This window comes from Anas acuta, chromosome 3 (genome assembly GCF_963932015.1).
Source record: "Anas acuta chromosome 3, bAnaAcu1.1, whole genome shotgun sequence".
In the NCBI taxonomy this organism is placed as follows: domain Eukaryota; kingdom Metazoa; phylum Chordata; class Aves; order Anseriformes; family Anatidae; genus Anas; species Anas acuta.
In genome coordinates this window covers 69,537,365-69,543,017 of record NC_088981.1, presented here as the reverse complement: position 1 = coordinate 69,543,017, position 5,653 = coordinate 69,537,365, and the positions used below count along the sequence as shown (strand labels likewise).

At 38.9% G+C, this 5,653-nt stretch overlaps 1 long non-coding RNA gene across 2 annotated transcripts; it reads left to right on the top strand.

The window, feature by feature from the left end:
* On the top strand, positions 1-5,117 carry LOC137854368 (uncharacterized). Of its 2 annotated transcripts, none has more exons than XR_011095112.1 (3): positions 1-3,023; positions 3,156-3,246; positions 4,294-5,117. It is a non-coding gene; the product is annotated as an uncharacterized lncRNA (long non-coding RNA). The 2 variants fall into 2 exon arrangements; XR_011095113.1 differs by having other exon boundaries at positions 3,128-3,246.
* The last annotated feature ends 536 nt before the right edge of the window (positions 5,118-5,653 follow it).

Here is a 5,653-nt window from a genome sequence, read left to right as displayed (position 1 = left end):
ATCAGGGAGGGCAAGAGGGTGACAGAGTACTGGAATCACTCCCTGCCTTCCCTGAGACAGGCCCAACAGGCAGATGCATAATATGGAGGATTCTCTGTCATCTCTCCACCTGACTGAACGCACTGACTCTAAGAATAAGGGGCAATGGTGACAAGTTACTGCCCAGCACACCAGATGTGTCTCCTCAGTGAATACCCCACCTTCCCAGGTGTCCTCACACAATAGTTATGTGGCCCTGCATGTGAAACAGAATAATTATGAGGAGGATGATGGTTCATCTGGCTTGGAGACATTACTGAGGTTAAGTCAGCCTATGGCCTTCATCAAAACTGTGTCAACGAAGATGAAGAAAAAAATGGGGGGTGGAGGTGTTACTGTGATAGGAGACTCCCTTCTGAAGGGAGCAGAAGGCCCAATATGCAGACTGGACCCACTAAATAGGGAAGGTAGCTGCCTTGCTGGGGCACAGTTTAGAGATACAGAAAGAAAGCTTCCTACCTTGGTGCAGTCCTCAGAATATTACCCATTATGTTTATTTCAGGCAGGCAGCAATGAAGTTTGAAAAGAAGTCCAACAACAATCAAGGGAGACTTCAGGGCCTTGCAACAACTGGTTGAGGGAACCGGAGTACAAGTAATGTTCTCTTCTATCCCTCCAGTTGCAAGGAATGGTGAGGGGAGAAACAGAAAGAGCCAGCAGATCAATATCTGGTGTTGCAGGCAGGACTTTGATTTTTTTTTAATCAGGGGTCATTTTACATGACACCAGGCATGCTGACAACAGACAAGGTACACCTGTCTCAAAGGGGGAAAAGGATTTTTGTGTAGGAGTTAGCAGAGCTCATTGAAAGAGCTTTAAACTAGTTTTGAAAGGGGAAGGTATAAAACCAGACTTTCTGGAGTTAAGCCTGAAGGTGGTATGTCAGTGTTTGTGGGACAGTGTGCTAGCAAGGTCCTTCAGTCTGCCATACCAGTGGAGGTAGCAGAAGGAGAGCCATGAAGCAGCAAAGGCACAAGGGATATTGATGGGTTAGAAATCATGGAAGTGTCTGAGAACGGTCACATAGCAATTAGGGCTTCTCCCCCACCAAAAGGTGACAGGATCTCTAACCCAGCTGAAGTGCATCTATGCCGATGCACATAGCAAAGGCAACAAACAGGAGGAGCTGGAAGCCATTGTGCCACAAGAAAATAATTTGTTATTGTCAAAAAGGGATTGCTCTACCTAATTTACCCTATAAATTTAACTATTGCTTTAAAATGTGCATGGTGGAGCCCTATTTATCTCATCAGAAATACTCAAATTCAGTGACAGTTTGGATCATTTGTTGGTAACCAAACTGGTCATCAGCACTCTTCACTACCTCCATATGATTTCTGATGAGCTGGAATCAATATCAGCAAAGGAAATCATGATAATGATTCAACAGATTGCATAGATAAGACTATTGCACTGAACTGTAGCTGACCTTCAGCTAAACCCAACTGGAATACACAATTTTCTTCTGTCACAAGAAAATGTAGCTAAAAAATTACTAGCTGACTGAAAACATAGTTCAGTATCAGGACTGTGAATTTTAGCACTGTGACACAAAAGGGCCATAGCTGAAATTGTAACTGCAAGTATATTTGGGCAAAGTAATATAGACTATTGATATATTTCAGCATTATTTTTTCAGTTGGCATGGTCATGTCTTCTGATTTTGCACATGTGGCAGTACCAGATGTAACCACATTACTATATACAATTATGCTTCTGTTATCTTCAAAATTACAATGACATGTCATTACGTCATTTCTTTCAGAAATCCAATGTAGATGTGCATACAGAATTGTTTATGATCCGTGTCATTGTATAGACTTTATGTGACAAAACACAGTCTGGTTCTACATAGTTTTCTGCAGAATAATTACCAGTTGGCATACCAGAACAAATGGTGGGAGGCCATCAAACAGCTCGTCCAAGCCTTCCATCCATCTGTCCACTTGCTGTCTGTGGAACATGCAGTTTTTATCTTTAATCATTAAATTGTTTTCTGTATATCAGAATTTCAGTTTTCCTAAGCAATGCTCGTATACAGTATTTAGTGTTTATTTAGTGTTCATTTAGCAGTGGGGTAACCTTCTGTCTAACTTCAACTGCTAAAATAAAAATAAGAAATACAAATTAAAACATGTATTTGCCACATTATTTTCTCCTAATTTCCACCTTCAGAGCACCATCCATTTCAAAAAACAATTGTGGTATCTATTTGTAGGATCTTTTTATTTTTATTTTTATTTATTTATTTATTTATTTATTTTTCTCAAGGGAAACAATTTGGGTTAAACACTTTCTAGAGCTCTCTGTTGTTTGAATTGATAATAATGTAGCTGAAAAACAATAATTGAATTGATCTTTGCAGGTTAAAAAAAATTCTAGAAATTTATTTCCTCCGTAACAGGTGACTTAAGAATTAGTGCCTGACAGAAGAAAGACATGTGGTAATGGGACATATTAAAAATAGAGCAACATGTATCACTGTCACTGTCTTGCTGAGTATATTTGGCATTAAACACATAAAGATCCGTACTTCTATTTACTCTTCTGCAAATAAAGGATGTTTATATCCAGTGGATGATGAAAATATTACAAGTTACTTTGAAGTCAGGGTTAATTTTGTTTTTGAATTCAGTGGATTAAGATTCCAATGCCTTGGACATGACTGCCCTGGGACATCCCAGCCCTGGGACATAGAGAGTATCACTGAAACACCTGGCAGTTGCATTGGAGCACATTGTCTCTGAAGCAAGTGTGACACCTCCTCTACAACCAGCCCACTTTCTTGTTAACTCAGTTTTACAGCAGTATATATACCACACTTGCAGCTACACAAGTCGAGCTGCACCAGGCAAACCTCCCCAGCAGCCCTGGGGAGACTGTTGCCTCTGGCCACTGCCATAACACAGATAGGCTCTCTCTGAGCACCTGGAGTACTTAAGTTTACTTAATCCTACTTGCAAGTGTACCTGATCCTTCTGCAGGTAGGATCTTTTCATTCATAACTTGTGGTTCATGTGGCTCATGGTGAGATGGAATGTTTCCACCTACCACCCATCCTCCCACTCCAACCCCTGTTTCCTTGCAGTGACTGATCCCGATCCTGAATTTTCCAGATGCTGAGTTAAGATAGTAGACTCATGACATTGTTGGAAATTAGGCTGGATAAGGCCTTAAGATATCATCCACTCTGTCCCTTGTTTCAAGGTAAGATCAGCTAGGTATGTTTTACCTGAAAGATGTCTCTCTAGCCTGTTCCAAAAGATCTCAACCTATCTGAGGTTTTAACTATTTTTAGAAAGTCTAAGCATTTTATTTTATTTTATTTTATTTTATTTTATTTTATTTTATTTTATTTTATTTTATTTTATTTTATTTTATTTTATTTATTTCTTTTCAAAAATGCAAATTTAAATTTATGGCTGAATAATTTCTGCATACATTCATGTAAGAGGATACATCATTAGTAGTGTAGGCACCAGCAATAAAAGCTGGCTGAGAATCCTGCTGAAGACCTGAAAGGGTTACTGCAGTGATGTGGATTTTTTGATCACCAGCTTCTCCCAGAAAGCTGTTACTCTATGTCAGCATTTGTGCGGTGACATGCTGGGTTATGAACGGCTGTATGAACTTAAGCTGAAGATGAGAGATTGGCAGCTCATATACAGTGGCACAACTAAGTGAGTTGTGATAAAAAATACCCAAAAGCCAACACTACTAAGGCATCATCTTCATCCATAGAACCATGCTACATTGAAGGCAATCAAGGTCTCTGAAAAAAAAAAGCGTTTTGCAGGGGTAAAAAGTTTCACCAGTGTTGTTGCCTCTGAAGCCACAGGAAAACAGTATTACAGTCACTTTCTCTTTCTGTAGCTATGCTTGCTGTGGACTGTGGTGAATTTATAAACATTCTGGAATGGCAAGATATATTTATGTGCATTCATATTTTATATTACATGACATAAGAGAGCAGTCATTACTAGACAGTCTCAGCATGGTCTATATAGGATGAAACCTGATTTGGCATCATGTAGACCTGTAAAATTAGCATGAGATGCACAAAATATGGGTGATTTGTTTCTCATGATTTCAGTAATGGTAAGCTAATGGGAGCCCATGTGAAGGAGAAAAAAAAGAGTTTTTTTGGGTGGGTGGGAAAATAGTGTTTTCCCATGATGAAGTTTTCTGCTACCGTTAGTAGGAAAGAATTTTCACACATAATTCACTGGCTAAGATTTCTCATCTGACTTACAGATAAAAAAGAGACATGCAGCTAGGCTTTGCCTGTTTTGCCTGTATGAAAGTACAGATCCTCCCAGATTCCATGTGGCACTGCTGCAAGCTTCTGGGAGATAGGTCCAGCTCTACCATCATGGGGAATTGTTTTGTTCTGATAGACCTATACTGCCTGTTCATTTTCATCTTTCATTATGTTTGATGAATTGTTGCTGATGATTTAATATTCAGTGAAATTAGAACTGAGTGTTTAATTTGAGCTTTATACTGAAGTTTATAACAGCCACAAGTTACTCATGACTCAGGCATTCTTGATCAAATAAATCAGTAAAACAAAAACTGGCTTGTCTTTCATTCTGTGAGCAAGCTCTTCTGCGATTTAAAGGTTCTTTGTCTTATCTGACACTTCGACAAGGCGAATCATTTAGTGAATTAAAGGAAGCATCCATTTCCCTTGCAGATTACTTTTAAGTAATGAAGTTAGTGTTTGGGCAAAACAATCAGCTTTACTTAATGGTGCTTTGAAAACAAGTCTCTAAGAAGAAGCTGAGTGATTTCTGCATGACTACATTCCATGTTATCATCTGGTATGAAAAATGCATTATACTCTCACTTCCTCTCTAGGCAAACTCAATTTCCAACACCTGTGATCTGAACAAACTGTACACAGACTCTTAAGAAAAGATTTAAACTGTGAAAAGCTTATCGATTTTTTAGAACTGCATTTTGGAGTCCAATACATCCAAGTTACATTAATTTATACATACATAAAAGGAGTACATAAAGCCAGTAAGCTGTAGGAAGTCTCTGTCCATGTAATCCAAGTAACATGGTAAGGTAGAAAGCAAGCCAATGGACCAGAGAGGGAAAGAAAGTGGCCTAAGGCAGAGCTAGCACCTTTCCCCAAGTGCAAGGAAGCCTGGTCAGACTATATGGTGACAGCATTGCTGTTTTTTTTTTTTCACATGATTGCAATAGGTAAGTGGTTATCTCCAAGGAGGGACCAAAGTGTAAGAAGGACCTAAAGGTCACTCCTCTCAGTCATGAAGAAAAACTGTTTTCTTCATTTGACCTTGAGCTGCCCGATGACTGGGAATCTTGTGGTTCTTGTATTAACTCACTTTTGATCTCATTTTTTCTCTTTCACAAAAAAAAAAAAATAAAAAAATCCCCATTATATCTTTAAGTTGACACTTGAACACAAGTGCATCAAGCATCGTGCAAGTGTCTTGGTAGAGACAGGATAAATTGAGTGGCATCCATGCCTCCCGTGATTTAGCTATACAATTGGAAAAACTGGGAAAACTAGGTTTAACTGTTTTCAAGCATCTAATTAGTTACAAAATCTTAGCAGCAACCATAGAGCCTGTATGACATC